Source organism: Hyperolius riggenbachi, chromosome 9 (genome assembly GCF_040937935.1).
Source record: "Hyperolius riggenbachi isolate aHypRig1 chromosome 9, aHypRig1.pri, whole genome shotgun sequence".
Taxonomy (NCBI): Eukaryota; Metazoa; Chordata; class Amphibia; order Anura; family Hyperoliidae; genus Hyperolius; species Hyperolius riggenbachi.
The window spans coordinates 87367588-87387902 of record NC_090654.1 but is presented as its reverse complement, the minus strand read 5'-3'; positions in this window follow the sequence as shown (position 1 = coordinate 87387902).

The window sequence follows — 20315 nt, the reverse complement described above, 5'->3', positions numbered from 1 at the left end:
AAGTAAGTTTAAGAGTTGGGGGGGGGGGTAAGCTACAGCATGTGTCTGCATCATTATGTAATATAATTGGGGATGGGACAAAGCATCTGGATGCAGCATTAACTCACCTATACTAACGGTGTGAGGGGAAAAATCATGTAAGTACCTATACTAAATTGTTTACAGGGGGGCACGGTATCTTTCTGTTGTAATGGTAAACATTAAGTAAACATTAAGTCACCTACACTAAGGGGGGGGGGGTTGCATTAAGGTAAGCTACCTCTACAAAAGGGGGGGGGGGGTTAGCAGCTAACTACCTACACTGAAGGTGTGGGCAGAGCATCTGGCTGTGTATAGGGGGTTGGGGACTAGATATGTCTACCTATACTAAGGTTGGGGCTACTACAGCACTCAGAGGGGTGGGGGGGGGGGGCGTAGCATTTCGTAAACTATAATAAATTGTACAGACTTCAATTCCATCACCGACTCCTCACTGTATGAAATGCACGAGTAAGATTAAAATTACAAGTACATCACAACTCCGGTGTGTTGTGTTCTGTGTTTGTCAGGTCGCTGCATTTGGAGGCGTCCTCCTTCTCTTGATAGGTTCCAGTAGCTGTAGCAGTCACCGGCCTTCCTTATCGGTGAGTATGGTTCTGTCAGATGCTGCTTGCAGTGCGATCTTGCAGTATGCACGAGCGAGAGTTTTGATGGCTGTGTGTTGTGTTCTGTGTTTGTCAGGTCGCTGCATTTGGAGGCGTCCCCCTTCTCTTGAGAGGTTCCAGTAGCCGTAGCAGTCACCGGCCTTCCTTATCGGTGAGTATGGTTCTGTCAGATGCTGCTTGCAGTGCGATCTTGCAGTATGCACGAGCGAGAGTTTTGATGGCTGTGTGTTGTGTTCTGTGTTTGGCAGGTCGCTGCATTTTGAGGCGTCCCCCTTCTCTTGAGAGGTTCCAGTAGCCGTAGCAGTCACCGGCCTTCCTTATCGGTGAGTATGGTTCTGTCAGATGCTGCTTGCAGTGCGATCTTGCAGTATGCACGAGCGAGAGTTTTGATGGCTGTGTGTTGTGTTCTGTGTTTGGCAGGTCGCTGCATTTTGAGGCGTCCCCCTTCTCTTGAGAGGTTCCAGTAGCCGTAGCAGTCACCGGCCTTCCTTATCGGTGTGTATGGTTCTGTCAGATGCTGCTTGCAGTGCGATCTTGCAGTATGCACGAGCGAGAGTTTTGATGGCTGTGTGTTGTGTTCTGTGTTTGGCAGGTCGCTGCATTTTGAGGCGTCCCCCTTCTCTTGAGAGGTTCCAGTAGCCGTAGCAGTCCCCCGCCTTGTCTACTTTGATCTACGTGTGCCTAATTCTACCCACCCTTCCTTACAGGTAAGTTTTGGTTGTTTAGTGGAGTTGAGCACTGTTTATCCTTATTCTGAGTAACATAGATCAGTGATGCAAGTATTGTTGTTTTTATGTTTCCTAGGTTACATTTGTGCCTGGTTCCCTCTATTATTGACTTTTGCTCCCTCCCTTGATTTACACGGACTTCATTAATGTAAGTATATGGGGGATATGGGTTTGTGATTTGTAAAGTGGTTATAATTACATGGATTTTAATTTACAATGAAATGTATTTGTGAAAGTAAACAGTACATAATACATACAAGCGCTACTCAATAGTTCACACAACGTAAACACGTGTCTTATCCCAGGTCCTCTTACTGAAATGTATGTCAGAATGCTCCCTACCGACAGTCGCCCAACTGTACTACACAGGTTATGCACAAGTCACGTCACATTACACATCAGTATGCCAGAGTCCTCGCATTGAAACTCCAGACAGCCTGACAGTACTGTCATGCACATTAAAAACGCACATGTGGCGTAATTTCAACCAAGGCCCCCTAGTGACGCAAGGCGTGCGGCTTAATGCACAAAAGAATAGCACAACACTTGGCCGAGTGTCAAGTGAGGGCCGTAGCCTACCCATTTAGGATAGAGACCATGACAGAAGACGTGGCTGTACGTCGTGAGAACGCACAAAACACACTGTGAATTTGATTACAAAAGGATAAGATCTAATTTTGGTTCTAATTCTACTTTGAAATGCCTTTTACTTCAAAGTAAATAATAATTGAAAATATATGCACGATAAAGTAATTCTTATCAACATTAATGAAAAAATTATAATCATTCTGTGTAGTAATTATTACAATGAAACTTGGTGTATGGTTTGGAAAAATGGGCTTACATCATACAACATATCAATATTTATGTTTTTCAGCTGTGGATTAGACCATTTCCTGTGTGGATCTGTACGGGACTGTTTTCCAATCCGTCTTTGCTAAGTTTGTTGTCCTGCTGCAGTCGTCCTTCGCTGAATTCTTACCTGACGAACAACAATGGTAAATGTTTCCCGTTCTCTATTCATTGAACGTCTTGTATTATAAATGTCAATATTTAACATCCTACATCAATTAATAAATAATCAGTCACAGAATTGTATCAAATAGAAAACAGTAAGTAAAGTAAATTATTAGAAGAAAATGCAAATACAGATTTAAATTTTTGGATTATATTAAGCGTGGAAAAGCACCGCTATTTCAATTGTGAACAGGGTTCCCTTACCCATCCACCCCCCCAACCCCCCCCCCCCCCCCCCCACACACACACACACACACACACCCCCTTGTAAAATGACCAAACGAATTGGTTGTACATTTGGCAGTTCCTTGAGGCAGGGGTAATGGATGCAGCCCTGCCTCTCTGCAAATATATGAGCGCCAATCGCCATTTCTAAAAACCCAACTGACAGTGAGGGAAAAATGAGATGGACGGGGGAGAGGCAGAGATAGTCGTTTATAAAGAAGTGTGAGGCAGGTGGCCATTACCCCTGCCTCAACAGGAAGTGAACCACAGGACTCAATGAAATGTGTTTGGGTGAAGGAAAAACAGTAGTGCTCATCGTTAGGTGATTTGGTAACTTTATACAAATTCTATATAAAACCACTGTACCATATACATTACTTCACAAGTCCGTAAGGCAGTAAAGGAATGTAAGATTAACATTCAAGCATACCTATACGAATTGATAACACGAATGCACTACAAAATATCTTATCTAAATCGGTTGCTGTGAACTGTAATGGATAGTACTCGTTATCATTGAGTAGTGTAAAAAAAAAAAATTTTGAATACTGTGGGTCAATTCATTGTACATTGAGTACATAAGCTTTTCAATCATTGTGGCTTGTCCCTAACTGTAAAATTTACAGATGGACAATATTAACTGGAAAATGTATAAAAAATAGTTTAATCCAAGACAACAAGACCAATTGTGTGAAATGATAAAGCACACACTTAAAAAAAGGAAGTGAGTAGTTACTGTTATACACGCCATAAATATGTAACGTTATGATTTCTCTCTTCTTAATTTTGAAAAGGGGAGAAAAAATGTACGAGTTACCTAAAACAAATGTATGTAGAATATATCAATTGTCTATCATTCATTGTCTTTCATTCGTATGACTTTTTTCCTTTTTGTTAAGGTTTTATTAAAAAAATCACATACAAATGGCTCCATGTACTGTAATATTAAATACTTGCTTGTAGGTGAAATTCAGCCAAAAAAACCATACTGTCATTAAGTTACATTAATTAAGTTAATTACAGTACATGGGTAATATAATTTTTTACACAGCCGGTTTAAAAAAAAATAAGGAACATGTTTGGAAATTTATGAAGGCTCACATCTTTGTCATGGGGGCAGCCATCTTTTGGGTTGAAAGGGGGTGACGTGTTTCATAACACACAATTAAAAATGACATGTGTCCTGATTATCCCTCACAGCTGCATGCGGTAGGCTTCAAAATTTTTATTTCAAATGGAAAACAAAAAAAAAATATGCACCCAAAAAAAAAAGAAAAAAAAAAACATCATGCTTAGCACAGTATCAGGTGATAAATGCATAAGCAGTTTTCTTAAATGCAGCACAAAAATAATCTTGTCTAAGAAAACAAAAGTTCTGATGATGTTAAATTGTTTGAGAACAATAAAACTTTTTCAGTACAGCTCAATAAATTTTTAGTCTGGAGGTTCACTTTAATGAAGATTATTTTTTGATGCTAAACAGTTCATAATGTTGGTTTTTGCATTTCAGGCAGAATCCGCTTGTGAACACGAATTGAATTAAAAAGCAACAAGGGCAAGCAGATGTATGCCCACGAAGGATTCTTATATACGTACGACCGCACAAGCAAAGACGGATTGATAAACTTCTGGCGGTGTCACAAAAAAAATAGTGACCCGCCATGTCTCGGACGGATTCACACAGAAGTCTCAACCGGTAACTTTATCAAACTGGTCAAAGAACACATACATGGTCAATCCATAGAGAAAGTGGAGGTCTCCCGTGTCCGCAATGCCATCAAAGAAAAAGCAGTATGCTCCAAGGGTGGTCCCTCCACAATCATTAATTTGTCCATCCAGAATGTGGAACCTGCAGTACTAGCTTCACTACCGCCGAGGGAATGTTTACGTCATATGGTCCAGAATGTCAGGAAAAGAGAAATGGGACATCCAACTAATCCAATGTCTCTGTCTGGCCTTGTCATTCCAGACGCCTACAGAAATTATTCTGTGTCAGACCTAGAGACAGTTCCATTTCTCCTTTACGATTCTGGTCATAATGATGAACATAGGATTTTGATTTTTGGCAATAGTTCAAACCGTTGTTGGGTTAAAAATGTAAAAAGTTTATACGGGGACGGAACTTTTAAAGTAGCTCCGCACCTTTTCCAGCAAGTGTTTGAACTATTGGGAAAAAGAAAGGACTATGTTTTCCCTCTGCTGTACTGCTTGCTGCCAAACAAAACCCAAAACACTTATAAGAAATTGTTTGACGCTATCCACCGCATGTGGCCTGAACTGAACCCTGAGAACTATTCCTCTGATTTTGAAGTGGCAACCATAAACGCATTCAAAGCAGTGTACCCCTCCTGTCGTGTTCATGGCTGTTTCTTTCATTTGAAGAGGAATATTAAATCAAAAATGGAAAAACTAGGCTTACAAAAAATGTATACCTCAAGCGCTGAATTTTCTTTGCAAACAAAGATGATTGCTTCCCTTGCCTTTGTGCCTCCAATTGATTTAGAGGCGGCACTGGATGCAATCAAATTTGACCTGCGAAGTGAGATTCAGCCTTTGCTCACGTGGTTCAGTAGAGTCTACATTGGGGTCTGTGGGAGTTGCCATCGTAAGCCGATCTTTCCACCCTCCCTGTGGTCGGTTTATGAACGCACTCTTACAGGCATGGACCGGACAAACAATTACGTGGAGGCAGCGCACCGTTGCCTGCGGTCACATCTGGGATTTGAATACCCGAGCCTATGGACTTTCATTGATGGCATGCGAGAATTTCAAAAGGGGAGGGACCTGCTGTACCAGCAGTTTGTCCACGGGGAACCAGCACAACCAAAACAAAGGAAATACAAGGATTTGGATACAAAGTTGAAAAAAATTGTTAACGAATACAATGATAGAACATTTGTAGAGTACTTAAGAGGGGCTGCTGCAAATCTAGAATTAGATTAATTCTAGATGAATAAATTTTCAAAAAAATTGGCCTATTTACATTTTTTAACCAAATCGCTGTATTTCTGGTAACCACTAAAGGAAGGAGTGGTTTTTTTTTTTTTTAAGGCACAGGATTGGAGTACAGCATGACATTTGCCTCACTATATGGTCCAACAATTACTATGCTTATAACAGTGTTGTCACCAGTATTTTGGGAGTAAAACAGCATGAGTACACAAATGTACTTATGTAAGCACCAATGTACTGAAAAATTACTATTTAGATCAAAACAGAATTGTGAACAAACAAAGGGTGTGATTTTATGTCCAGACACCACACCACACAACTGTGTAATGTTCTGCCAAAAACATATAGACTTAATTCAAAGTATGACAAAAAAATTTTCATGACAGAACATTCACTACAGGAGATTGTTAATTAGCGGTGATTGTGTCACGAAACAAGACACATACTATTTGATGAAAAAAGCTGTCAACTTTGAATTTACACACAAAGGATACTAATTGATGCCCAAAATCAAAATAGTATTTACGTAAAACAGGATAATAATATTGAGGACACAAACATAATTTCTCTGTCTAAAACACTAAAAAAATTGTATGTTAAGTAAACTTTTTTGAAAAAATAAGGGTGAGAACACTTTTATACTCGGAACAGTTTCAGTAACAATTACCCCCCCCCCCCCAAAAAAAAAGACAACACTGTCTTATGGCATGATAATGGGGACCGGTGCAATAACTATGAATATCGACTGTAGCACTTTAAGGTAAAAAATAATTCTACGCCCTTGTTTATGTTAGACAACATGGTAATGGGGACAAATTGTGAAGTTACACTGTAGAACTTGTAATAAAAAGTAATCTCAAAAAGCGACAGCTCTTGCATATGCAGCACTGTCTTCTGGCATGGTAATGGGAACCTGTGCAATAACGATGAATATTGAGTGTAGAACTAGAAGAAAAAAAAAAACATTGTCCGCCCTTATTTAGGTTAGACAACACTGTCTTGTGGCATGGTAATGACAAGAAATTCGGAAAGTACACTGTAGACCTTGTAATAAAGAGTTAACTCGAAAAGCGACAGCTCTTGCATATGCAGCAGTGTCTTCTGGCATGGTTATGGGGACATGTGCAATAACGATGAATATTGAGTGTAACACTTAAAGGAAAATAATCATTTTCCGCCCTTGTTTAGGTTACACAACACTGTCTTCTTGCATGGTAATGACAAGAAATTAAGAAAGTAGACTGTTGAACTTGTAATACAGAGGAAACTGGAAACCAGACAGGTCTAGCATATGCAGCACTGTCTTCTGGCAATGTAATGGGGACCTGTGCAATAACGATGAATATTCAGTGTAGCACTTGAAGGAAAATAATCATTGTCCACCCTTGTTTAGTTTAGAGAACACTGTCTTGCGGCATGATAATGACAAGAAATTCGGAAAGTACACTGTAGCCATTGCAATAAAAAGTAAACTGGAAACCAGACAGCTCTGGCATATGCAGCACTGTCTTCTGGCATGGTAATGGGGACCTGTGAAATAACGATGAATATTGAGTGTAGCACTTGAAGGAAAAGAATCATTGTCCGCCCTTGTTTATGTTAGACAACACTGTCTTGTGGAATGGTAATCACAAGAAATTTGGAAAGTACACTGTAGACCTTGCACTATAGAGTAAACTACAAACCCGACAGCTCTAGCATATGCAGCACTGTCTTCTGGCATGGTAATGGGGACCTGTGCAATAACGATAAATATTGAGTGTAGAACTAGAAGAAAAATAATCATTGTCCGCCCTTATTTAGGTTAGACAACACTGTCTTGTGGCATGGTAATGACAAGAAATTCGGAAAGTACACTGTAGACCTTGTAATATAGAGTTAACTCGAAAAGCGACAGCTCTTGCATATGCAGCAGTGTCTTCTGGCATGGTTATGGGGACATGTGCAATAACGATGAATATTGAGTGTAGCACTTGAAGTAAAATAATCATTTTCCACCCTTGTTTAGGTTACCCAACACTGTCTTGTGGCATGGTAATGACAAGAAATTTGGAAAGTACACTGTAGACCTTGTAATAAAGAGTAAACTCAAAACCAGACAGCTCTAGCATATGCAGCACTGTCTTCTGGCATGGTAATGGGGACCTGTGCAATAACGATGAATATTAAGTGTAGCGCTTGAAGGAAAAGAATCATTCTCCACCCTTGTTTATGTTAGACAACACTGTCTTGTGGCATGGTAATGGAGCAAAATTATGAAGGTACACTGTACACCTTCTAATAAAGAGGAAAATCAGAAACCAACCGCTCCTGCGTATGCAGCAGTGTCTTTTGGCATGGTAATGGGGACATATGCAATAAGGATAAATCTCGAGTGTAGAACTTAAACTTCAAAAAAAATTCTTCTAAAGGGTTTGTGTTGTACACAACTGTCTTGTGGAATGGTAATGTGGACAACTGCAATTAAGCAAAATACATACTGCATCAATAAAAATGAAAAAATTTTGATGTTATTAATCCCAACTGTGTACTGCCATGGTACTTACGGACATTTAATACAATGCATATAGAATGATGGTTAGTAATGCAATGAAAATTAAGACCAATAGCTGTTTCAGATACTAAGATGTCGTGGTCCATGGTACTGTACAGGTGTACACAACAGTAAATAGGCATCGAATACAAAAATCACAATATGAACGTTTATGATTACTATCTATTTTAATTTGTACAATAAACTTTGATTGAAGATGTCGCATTGAAAATGATAAGATGTTCCAGTAACAGAAAACTGTACACAGAAAAAAATTATTTGTATGCTTTGATTATCACCTCCATTGTAATTTCTTCTAAATTTTTGAAAGCTTACCTTGTATAAAAACATTTTCTTTAATGTACCAGATGAATTGATTATTACATATAACTGTTTAACAATTCAATGAAAAAATTAATAAAAAGCTTATCTTTGAACACAGTCGTCATATTTTATTTCGAAATATATAAGCTCTGCTAATAACATGTATACATGAACTTAAAGTAAGCATGAGTGCTGTACGGTTTGTAAGTAAGAAAAAAAAACATTAGAAAATAAAATTTGTCTCAAAGAAAGGGAGAAAATGTAAAAATGTCCATAGTAACATGTCTGCATTACGTGCTACTATTACGTGCTACTATGAATACTTTAAACATTTGACATAAAAAGCAAAATTAAATGTTTACATTATAACGGAACTTGGTTGACATTTACATTAACAGGGAATTTTGGGTTCAAAGAAACACTGCAAGGGCTATACAATTCTAACATATCATGAACAAGGTTTAAAAATAGTAGTAGAAAAGAATCGACAGCATGATAAAAGTTTACAATTACCTGGAATTAATTGGTGGACTTAACTACCTGAAGCAGACACAAAAGAATGTGTGAATAGCGTCAATCAGATTCATTACATAGTACAAAAACACGGTTAAACGTGTTTTGCAGGCCAAGTACACTTCATCAGGAAATAAACATTGGGACAAACCAGAATTGCGGCAATAGCTTGACCGCATACTATTGTCAAAATTTGGTTCTGTACACATGTTTATTGCCTGATGAAGCAGGATAGGCCTCAAAAACATCTTGATGTATTTTAAGGTACTATTTAATCAATTTGATTGATGCTGTTCAAACAGTCTGTCATGTCTGCTTTAGTTAGCTAAGTCCACCACTTACTTCCAGGTAAACTGCAAGTTTTTATCCACTTTTATCAGACTGGCAAATATTTCATCCAACTGCTATGCCTTGTCCAAACCTGGTGGAGGGGTGATGTAAAAACTTTATCATCTACAGACAGCAACTTCTTAGCACTGACTGAGGACAGGTGTAATATACTCACCTGCATATACAGTGGTTGCATTTGTGGTAAACCATGTTTGTGTGTATAATATGAACAATAAAAACTTAACTTGATTTATGCTTCACATTATACACTTTATTAGGCTCTCAGATTGTCTACAGATTAGGAAATCTATTCAACTATCCTGATTCAAAAAATTGACCGGCTATAACGAAAATAACAAGAACAATAAGATAACAGGCCACAAATCAGAGGCATACACAGAATACATTCTGGAACAGGGTCACACCTCCTAATATTAAAAACAGACACTTACCTTAACGTCCATTGGGTTCTGATACATGCGCATTAATTTTCTCATGGAAAGCATTTTGTGCAGTTCGTATCCTTTGGAGGCAGGTGGTGGATGGCTTGCTCCGGTGTTGTGAACCCTGGAGGGAGTGCGCCTGTCCTCCCATCCCCCCCCCCCTCTGGAGTGCTGTATGTGAGCCAGGCCTGAGCTCTAAAGCTCGGGGTGAACCATGCTTCTCTCCTTTCTCATGTGGTGCCCCCAAATTAATGCGCATGTAGCAGAACGCAATGGACGTTAAGGTAAGTGCCTGTTTTTAATATTAGGAAGTGGGTGCTAGTGATGGGAATTCCGGCTCTTCTGAATCGGCTCCCATTAAAGAGCCGGCTCTTACGGCTCTCAATTGGCTCTTCATTAAAAATCACTGGACACCACTCAGAATCGGAGTAAGGCCTCGTTCACATCACAAACGCGGATGGCGTGCGTTCGTACGCGTTGCGGTCCGCATGCGTTCCGCACGCATGGCCATCCGCGTTTGTGATGTGAACGAGTTTGTGTGCGTTGCGTGGCTGATCCCATCACTGAAAAGTGAATGGGACAGCCACGCGTTTTTACAAAAAATGCGTGCAGCATGCGTTCCCGGACCGCACAGGTCCGGAACGCATGCAGTGTGAACATCAGACATTGCACTCTATGCAATGTCTGATGTCGTGCGTGTCGGCCACCTGCACGCGTTTCCAAAACGCGGCTGGAAACGCGTGCAGTGTGAACAGGGCCTAAAACCCCGCCCCCGTCTCCATGACAACTCCAGACTGCTTAGCTGACTGGGGCAATCCGTCCTGCTACTGCTCTGCTCCTCCCCATACACTCCTACAAGCTGCAACTACAGGACTACATCTCCCAGCATGCCTCAGCGCCCTTTATTACACAGCAAAGCAGAGCTGTGTGGGGCGGCTGAGGCATCGGCTCTTTTAAAACTGAGAGCCGGCTCTTGTCGTTCAGAGCAAAGAGCCGGCTCTTAGAGCCGGCTCGTTCGCGAACGACCCATCACTAGTTCTGGATGCTTGCTTGGCTTAACAAGGGCGGAAAGGGATAATTTGCATATTTAGTAGGTGTGCATTGTGGGTAACCACAAATGTTCATTTATAACTGAATTATTGCAAATTTCCTTCTGTTTTAAGAGGGGAATTACACCAAGCTTTGCTTTTTTAGTAGGAGGGCTTTTTGGTTCATTTCATCCCCCTATACATTCCTAGTAGTTTAATTCAAATAGATTTCCCAGAAAAATATATTGTCCTAGGCTGTTTCAAGATATCAGTAAAATAAATTTACTGTCAGTAATTTTTTACATCTTTCTCATTAAAAAATAAATTGAAAGGTTGACAACACTGTCCACACAACCATAACTCCCGCCCATTCAGGAGGTCACGTAATTTGGTCACATGAACATGATGTCACATCTGCTTCTCTCAAGCATCTCCACTGTAGATTCTAGTGATGGGAATTCCGGCTCTTCTCAGAGAATCGGCTCTTCTGAATCGGCTCCCATTAAAGAGCCGGCTCTTACGGCTCTCAATCGGCTCTTCATTAAATATCACTTGACGCCACTCAGAATCGGAGTAAAAGCCCCGCCCCCGTCTCCATGACAACTCCAGACTAGTTCTCTGACTACGGCAATCCCTCCTGCTACTGCTCTGCTCTGCCCCCTACACTCCTACAAGCTGCGACTACAGGACTACATCTCCCAGCATGCCTCAGCGCCCTTTATTACACAGCAAAGCAGAGCTGTGTGGGGCTGCTGAGGCATCGGCTCTTTTAAAACTGAGAGCTGGCTCTTGTCGTTCACAGCAAAGAGCCGGCTCTTAGAGCCGGCTCGTTCGCGAACGACCCATCACTAGTGGGTGCAGACGGCTCTCCCCGGCGCTGGCCACACTTGGGGGGGCGTCCACGCCACCCAGCCTCCCCCTCCGGGGTGCCGCTGTGGTTTCCAGGCAGTGAGAGAGCCTGGGACCCTGCGGTCCCTCCAGTTGTATAAAAAGGGGGCATTGGTAATCCTCCCCGTGGCGCTCCTGGAGGCCTGGAGCACACCAAAAACTGCTAGCAGATCCGCAAAATGATAGCAGATTTTAAAACGCTTTTTCTTATTTTTCAGTAGCATTTCACATAGCATTTTGCGGTTTTGAAAAGCATTTTTGGTGTAGTACATTTCATATATTGTTACAGTAAAGCTGTTACTGAACAGCTTGTGTAACAAAAACGCCTGCAAAACCGCTCTGAACTGCCGGTTTTCAGAGCGGTTTGCGTTTTTCCTATGCTTTACATTGGAGGCAGAAACGCCTCCGCAATCCAAAAAATGCCTCACCTCGGGAGGATGCGTTTCAGCAAAACGCCTCCCGCTCTGGTGTGCACCAGCCCATTGCAATACATTACCCAAGCGTATCCACAGCCACAAGTGGATCGCAAAACGCTGCCGAACCGCTCTGGGATGCACTAAGCCAGATAGTGCTAATGTAGCATGTACCAGGGTGACTGCTTTGTGGTATTGGTTTGTGCATGCAATTGCATGAGCATTGCCTCATGAATAGCCAATTAGGCCAGATTTGCAATGTCAGACTTGCTAGGGTAAGGCCTCTTTTCCATCGACTGTGAATAGGCAGTGAAATGCCTCTCAAACTCTCATAAATGCTCAAAGCTGCCTGGTAACTGCTTGCTGCTGCCTAGTAACTGCTTGCTGCTGCCTGGTAACTGCTTGTTGCTGCCTGGTATCTGCTCACTGCTGCCTGGTATCTGCTCACTGCTGCCTGGTAACTGGTTGCTGAGCACACAGCTCAACAGTCCGTGGAAAAGAGGCCTTAAACTTGGTGTTTCAGCACGCATAAATTGTCTCATGCAAAGTACTTCTTCTTCTTCTTTGAAGGTTGAGGCACTTAAGCTGAGTACACACGTACGATAACGATCGTTCAAAAACGAACGATAACGACAATTGGACCGATAATCGTGCACTCCAAATTTTCCAACGATCGTTTTTTGGGACGATAACGACCGTTATCGTTCAATCCGACCGATCCAACCCGGCGGATTTTTTCGAAAGATAATCGTTCAATCGTTGCAGTGTGTACAAAGATCGTCCGATAACGCATGTTCTTATTGCCTGTCATAACGTCACTTCCGTTTGCGCACGCATTTTTTAATCGTTCGTCGTTCAGTACTTTATACTTATATCGTTCACGTGTGTACACAATCGTTCATTACGAACGATCTTTTCCGTCTAATTTGAATATCGTGTAAACGTCACGAATCGTTCGTAACGAACGATCTTTATCGGACGTGTATACGAACCTTTAGTCTATTATATACATAGATGTTTCATGTTTTTGACACGCACATTGATGTTCTATGATTCAACATGTGCAACACAATAAAGAAAGATAATATTTTATACTTTGAACTCTTCGGGACCATTTCTAATGATTTCTATTTATTGCTAATTAGAACTTAGAAAAATATACAGTACTGTTAGGTTTTAGGAAAAAGATTACTGTTTTATACAGGTAATGTTTGTAATAGTATATTTAACGATAGATTTTTATTAAAGTGAATAAACTGGTAAAAAAAATCATCAATTTTGAAGTTTATATCAAATTTTAAATATGTTTTTTTTTAACTATTAACACTGGTTTAGACATTACATATACATTTTCCGTTTAAATAATTAACACTTAATTATAAAAGATAATTGTGTTTTAAAACAAATCTAAAAATAAACAGAAATGTACGTTGCAATTTTTTTTTTTTTACTAACGGAATGTATTGTTTTATACATTATGATTATATTAACATATACATAACAATTTGAAGTACAGTTTTAAACTTTCCTTTTTAAATTAGAAATAACGAAATAAAATAATATAGAATGGGGCTTTTATTTTAAACTCAATATACTCTTTAGTACTGTTTAGATTTTACCAAACTAGGTATAATGATTTAAAAACTTGTCGGTCATTTAGACGGTTGATCATGTTTAGAAAAACTATGAAGTGATGTTTTCACTTTTAGTTTGAGGTTTCTTGACATTTAACGAAGTAAGCAGTATATGTTTTTGGAAAACATAAATATTCACAAAAATTTTCAGTAACGTTATTTTACGCGGGCGCCCTTTTTTCCCGTTGGGCGCCAGATAAACGATAATTATAATGGAAGTCTATGGCGGCGCCCTTTTTGTCCACTAGCGTCATGCGCCCAAATTTCCTGCTTCCAAGTTATGAACCCATATACCGATCGAGATGAGATTTCAGATGAAAGCACTAAACCTTACAGTGATTATACAAAAGCTCATACCATATAGTAAAAGAAACCAAAGAGGAAAAAGAAGGAACCATAGTATTCCCCAGAGATATAGATCCATTACCAGAGCAGGTCTGCCCCATGGACTAGTGAATATCAGTCCATGCATCACTGCTTATACCTGAAAGTCACAGGAAATTTGAGTGAAAAGGGACTCAGATTTATTGAAACGACAAGTATCCACCGATATAGTCTAAAGAACACAGTTCAATAAGAATGTCATTACTATTACAGTATTCTGGACACAATGTGGAATACACAAACACAAACCTGTGTGGCACAGTCAATCAGCACAAGGCCAGAAAAATAACAATATAAAGAATTGGCTCAGGCATCCATGCCTACCAGATGCACATAAGGATCTGTGAAGATATAGAGAAAATATATACATATAAAAGCTGGATGCAAGGCAAGAGTACCCCAACATATAGTGCCCGAAAAAAACCTTTTGAAATTGTAATAGTTTGCGCCCAGCTGGGCCAAACTAAAAGCATAGGTCCCTCAGGGCATCAAAGCGTAAAAAAAGCACACTCTCATATATAAATTCACCAAGACGTACCATAGCTAAGAAAATGTATATATATCTCTTTCAATAGGTTAAATGGACTAGAGAGGTAAAAACATACTTACTCTTCCACGGCGTAATAAAGAAAGAACGCTGCTAGGATGGAAGTCCAATCCATAATGGCATTTACCGCTGTTTAAATGCCCCCACTTGGCGTCCTGCAGCGCTCCGTACGCATGCGCAGACTATTGGCCAATCAGAACTATCCCGTCCTCACTATGCGCTCCAGCGTATTCACGCTGGGACGCATCGTCGCGTGCGCAAAGTCATAGGCGTAATTATACGCCAATAGGAAGAGGGGCTACGCAAAGCGGAGGAGCATGGGCGATCCACATAGTCATCACACCCATCTCCTCCGCATCACGGAAATGCCAATCCGCCCAATCCACCCTAGGGATCCATTGAGGACAGGCGGAAATAAACCACAACCAGCGCTAAAGTACAGGATATCAATAAAGTTTTACTTTCAAACTACATTTCTAAGGAAAGAAATGAACAAAGAACATAACACCATGGTGGGACATTCCTAGGTTCATTAACATTATACTACTCCGATACCAATGCCCCAAGAAAAATCGGTTTCCTTCTATTTCCGTTAGGAGCAACTGACCAAGTGCAAAAGAGTCCTAACCTATGCTAAAAGTTAGTAGGCACTATATGTTGAGGCACAAAAAAAGGGGTTTACCGTATACCCAGCCAGATGGTCTGTGCAGATGTAATTCCACATTGATAGTCCAAGTTTCTGAAAGAAAAGAAAAGTGAAAAAGCCATGAACAAAGGTAAGGGGAAAAGATGTACTAAGGCACACGTATAATAGCCATGGGAGAGAAAAATCAATATTTTCAAAATCATTCATAAGGGTCTATTGATCACTTATTGGGGTCTATAATCAATATTTAAGCCAGTAGGGTACAATGTTTGCAAGAACTTTATCCACCAAGCTTCCTTGTGGAGCAAAATAGATTCTCTGTTACCTCCTCGCCTAGGGGGGGAAACTATGTCTAATATGCAAAATCTCAGCTGGTTTGCTGAGTGACCCATCTCCACAAAATGCTGAGCTACTGGAGAATCAATTTGAGAAGGGTTCAGACCCCGTTTAATGGCTATATTGATTCTAGACTTATGTTCAGTGATTCGTTCCTTGACTGCCCTAGTGGTTTCCCCAATGTACATTTTACCACATGGGCACTTGATACCATACATTACAAAGTCAGTATCACATGTGGCATAGTGGGAAAACTTTATGGGAAATCCCTTCATGGGATGATTGATACTCCTCCCTTTCAGAACTAACTGACAGCACGAACAGTGTAAACAAGGGAAGGTTCCTTTTCGTTGAGGAGCTAGCTGTCTTTGAGTACTGACTCTGGTAGATCCAATGTCTGCTTTTATTAAGTGATCTCGGATGGAGCGAGCTTTCTTATAAGCCACCATGGGGACCTGTCTAAACGATGGGATGTCAGCACTTAGGGAGCGTAAGATCGGCCAATGTCTTTTCACCACCTTTGCTATCTCTGATGACATAGTATTGAAAGATGTTGCTAAAATCATGCGATCATCTCTTCCATTGCCCCGATTTTTCCCGGTTCTAAGTAAATCCATTCTGTCCTGTTTCATAACATCACTTTTGATGCGTTCTACTAATTTTTTAGGGTAATGGCGATCGAGGAATCTCGTCGCCATTCCAGACATGCGTCTTTCAATTTGTTGGTCCTCACTCATTATGCGACGTACTCGCATAAGTTGTGATTTAGGGAGGGACTCCCGTAGGCTCCTGGGATGGAAGCTGTTGAAGTCCAAAAGGGTGTTACGATCTGTTGGCTTGGAAAAGAGATCGAACGATAGCATACGATCCTTTTTGCACACACTGACATCCAGAAATGCAATTTTGTGGGTATCGACATTGAATGTAAACTTAAGTGCATTAGAGGCTCCTTGTAATTCACTATAGAAGAGCTCAAAGGAGGACCTGGGCCCTGACCAGATAAGGAAGATGTCGTCAATATAACGACGCCACACGCATGCATACTTTCGGAAAAAGTTGTTTCTATACACCCAGTCCTCCTCGAATCTCTCCACGAATAAATTTGCATATACCGGGGCTACATTAGAACCCATAGAGGAACCTCGCATTTGAAGATAAAATGTGTCCTGGAAAAGGAAAAAATTCCTCTCCAAGACAAGCTCCAAAAGTGACATGAGAAATTCCACTTGTAGCCCATCCACTGATAGATCACCCAACAAGGATTGTCGAACTGCAGGTTTGCCCTCAGTATGTGGAATACAAGTGTACAGGGATTCAATATCTAACGTGATCAAAAGACAGTCGTCATGGGGTAAGATTAATTCACTCATTTGTTTAATGAAGTCGGATGTGTCCCTAAGGTAGGATTTCTGGCATAGCATATACTTTCTTAAGACTCTATCCAAAAAGATAGAGGTATGATTGAAAATTGAATCACATCCTGCCACAATCGGTCTTCCCGGCGGTTGGTTAAGCCTTTTATGTATCTTAGGTAAACAATATATGACCGGTATAACCGGGTTCTCATTATATAAATAATCAAACAACTTTTGATCAATTATATTGTTATCCAGTGCTTCATCAAGGATGATCTTCAATTCACTCAGAAAATTTCTAGTAGGGTTCACATCCAACTTCCTATATACGTTACTTCCTTCGAGTTGTCTCAAAATTTCAGAGATATAATCCTTTTTGTTCATAACCACAACTGCTCTTCCCTTATCCGCCGATTTTACTACAATAGACTGATTCTTCTTTAGGTCGAACAAGGCTTCTTTTTCTGCTCTAGTAATATTGTGTTGGACATAAGGCATACTCCCTCTCTTAAAATCGATCTCTAATTTAGCTATATCTTTTTTTTACTTGTTTAATATATGCTTCAACATAATCATTACCTTGGGGGGGGGGGGGGTCTATTGCCTGTAGGAGAAAAAAGATTAAGTTCCTTTGCATTATATATAGTTGGTCTAGAAATTTGTTTTAAACTGGTAGGCTGTCTAGCAAAGAATGATTTCCATCTAAGCTGATTGAAACATTTTTCAAATTCAACATCTAAAGAAAAAAAGTCGGGGGTAGCAGTAGGGCTGAACGACAATCCTTTAGACAATACTGCGATTTCATCAGGGGTCAGTTCGTGGTCCGAAATGTTAATAACTGGTGACAGGTCAATATCCGACATTGTAGATTCTATGTGCGATCCCGGAAGTAATATTCCCGCCTTGGCATTTGCTTCTGTTGTTTCCTTCTGGATGACCGTGCAGGTTGCGGCTCTGCTGCACCTAAAAAAGAGGACGATTCTGAGGCAGAGGAGCCAGTAGAAGGTGTAGGAGAGTTTGGTGGCTCCATTCCCTGCCTTGGATACCTTCTCCTTGATTTGCGTGGAAATCTGCCTCCTCCTGGAGGAATAGGAGTATTCCTTTGTTGCCATCTGTACACGTAGCCAGACGTATAGTCTCAGCAATCTCTTTGGAATTTTTCTCTTTTAATCTGGAGAGTTTCTTTTTTATACTTCTCTAAACTATCCTCTAATAAAGCTATTTGGAAAGTGAAAGCGTCTTCCGTAACTTGTTCAGCAAGTTTTTTCTTTATTTCAGCCGCCTCTGCTTTGAATCCAGGAAGTTTTTTTATAAATCCACTCTACATACAGCAGGAGGATGTCAAAAGATGATTTGTTTAAAATTCCTTCAAATCAACACAGAAAATCGCCATCATCAGTAAAAATATTTGGACGGATATGTGATCTAACTCCTCTCGGGATTTTCTTACTTTTATAGTATTCAGCTAGAGTCTGTCCGTGAAGCTCTAAATCAATAATGTATTTCTCTATCTTTTCCAGATCTTTCAAATTGACGGCAGTGCTATCAATGCCATTCAAAATCTTACAGCATCCATCAACATTACTTAAAATGCGTTTGATGTCCTCATCTACGTATGAAAAAATAGCAATATTGCCAGGTTGCACATTCTCCTCCGTCAGAGGTGATAGAGTATTAGTTGACATGAATATCACTATAAGTAGAATAAACAAAAAAAAAGATTAACAAAATTTCAATGTTCCCCGGTGGAATTAAACGACTAGATATATATAGTTGGGTAACGTCCTTTTTATAGGTGAAGGATCAAAAACACAAAGTCCTCTTAGGGGCAGTCCACCTTGCCCTTGAGACCTAGATAATTTTATAGAAAAGGACTTGAATTCAAAAAACGAGGAAATATAGTGCAATTTTGGCAAAGTGTTATAGAAAAATATTTATTGGTACAAAATATCAAGAAAATTCATAAAAACTTCTTCAATTCCACATAATTTATCTACATGTGATCAATTAAGTACCACAAGACATAAGTGATTGAAGCTGATTGATAGATATTATATTCTGACTTGATGCGACTTTTAAATAGATTTTGTATTTTACAGGCAACGACACACGTTCGTTTCGGGCTCTTTATAGCGTAAATATGCCCTTCATCAGGCCGCAATACAAATTTCTAGAAAAAACAAGCAATAAAAACAAACATTAAAAATCAGAACTTCAAATAGTAGGCTCAAGAAAAAAGAAACAGGAAACAAGGAAGAGAAGCTCCACCATTGTGATTTACGGCATATAATGCTTCTGGTTCAAGACAAAGTTATGAACCCATATACCGATCGAGATGAGATTTCAGATGAAAGCACCAAACCTTACAGTGATTATACAAAAGCTCATACCATATAGTAAAAGAAACCAAAGAGGAAAAAGAAGGAACCATAGTATTCCCCAGAGATATAGATCCATTACCAGAGCAGGTCTGCCCCATGGACTAGTGAATATCAGTCCATGCATCACTGCTTATACCTGAAAGTCACAGGAAATTTGAGTGAAAAGGGACTCAGATTTATTGAAACGACAAGTATCCACCGATATAGTCTAAAGAACACAGTTCAATAAGAATGTCATTACTATTACAGTATTCTGGACACAAAGTGGAATACACAAACACAAACCTGTGTGGCACAGTCAATCAGCACAAGGCCAGAAAAATAACAATATAAAGAATTGGCTCAGGCATCCATGCCTACCAGATGCACATAAGGATCTGTGAAGATATAGAGAAAATATATACATATAAAAGCTGGATGCAAGGCAAGAGTACCCCAACATATAGTGCCCGAAAAAAAACTTTTGAAATTTGGTTTTTAGTTTGGCCCAGCTGGGCGCAACCTATTACAATTTCAAAAGTTTTTTTTCAGAGGGCCCTTCAGAGGGCCCCAATGCTGGTTCACAGGTTTGCTTTGAAATGTATAAAATGTGAATGCAGGATTCGGAACTCTCTAAATAGTATAGTGTACCGCAGCAAAATGTCATTCTACCGAGTTTAAAAAAACATTTTTTCTTTGAATGTTTAAAAATCAATTTTCTCAAAAACTACAAGGTGTTATTGAAAAAAAAAGGTTTTTTTTCGGATGTACGTAAGTCTAGTAGTACCTGTACCACATAAATACATAACAATGACTGTATATTTAGCTTTTACAGACAGCAGATGGCGCTCCAAGCTAAATCTGCAGTCGAGAGCAGGAATGTAGATTAACTGCTGTATTTAAATTTGAATACTAGGTGTGTATTTACAGGAGATTAGGCTGCGTAAATTAAAAATTGATACTATGCACGTCAGTAGAGCCCACTGTTCCCCCCCAGGGTGCCTCTGAACATATC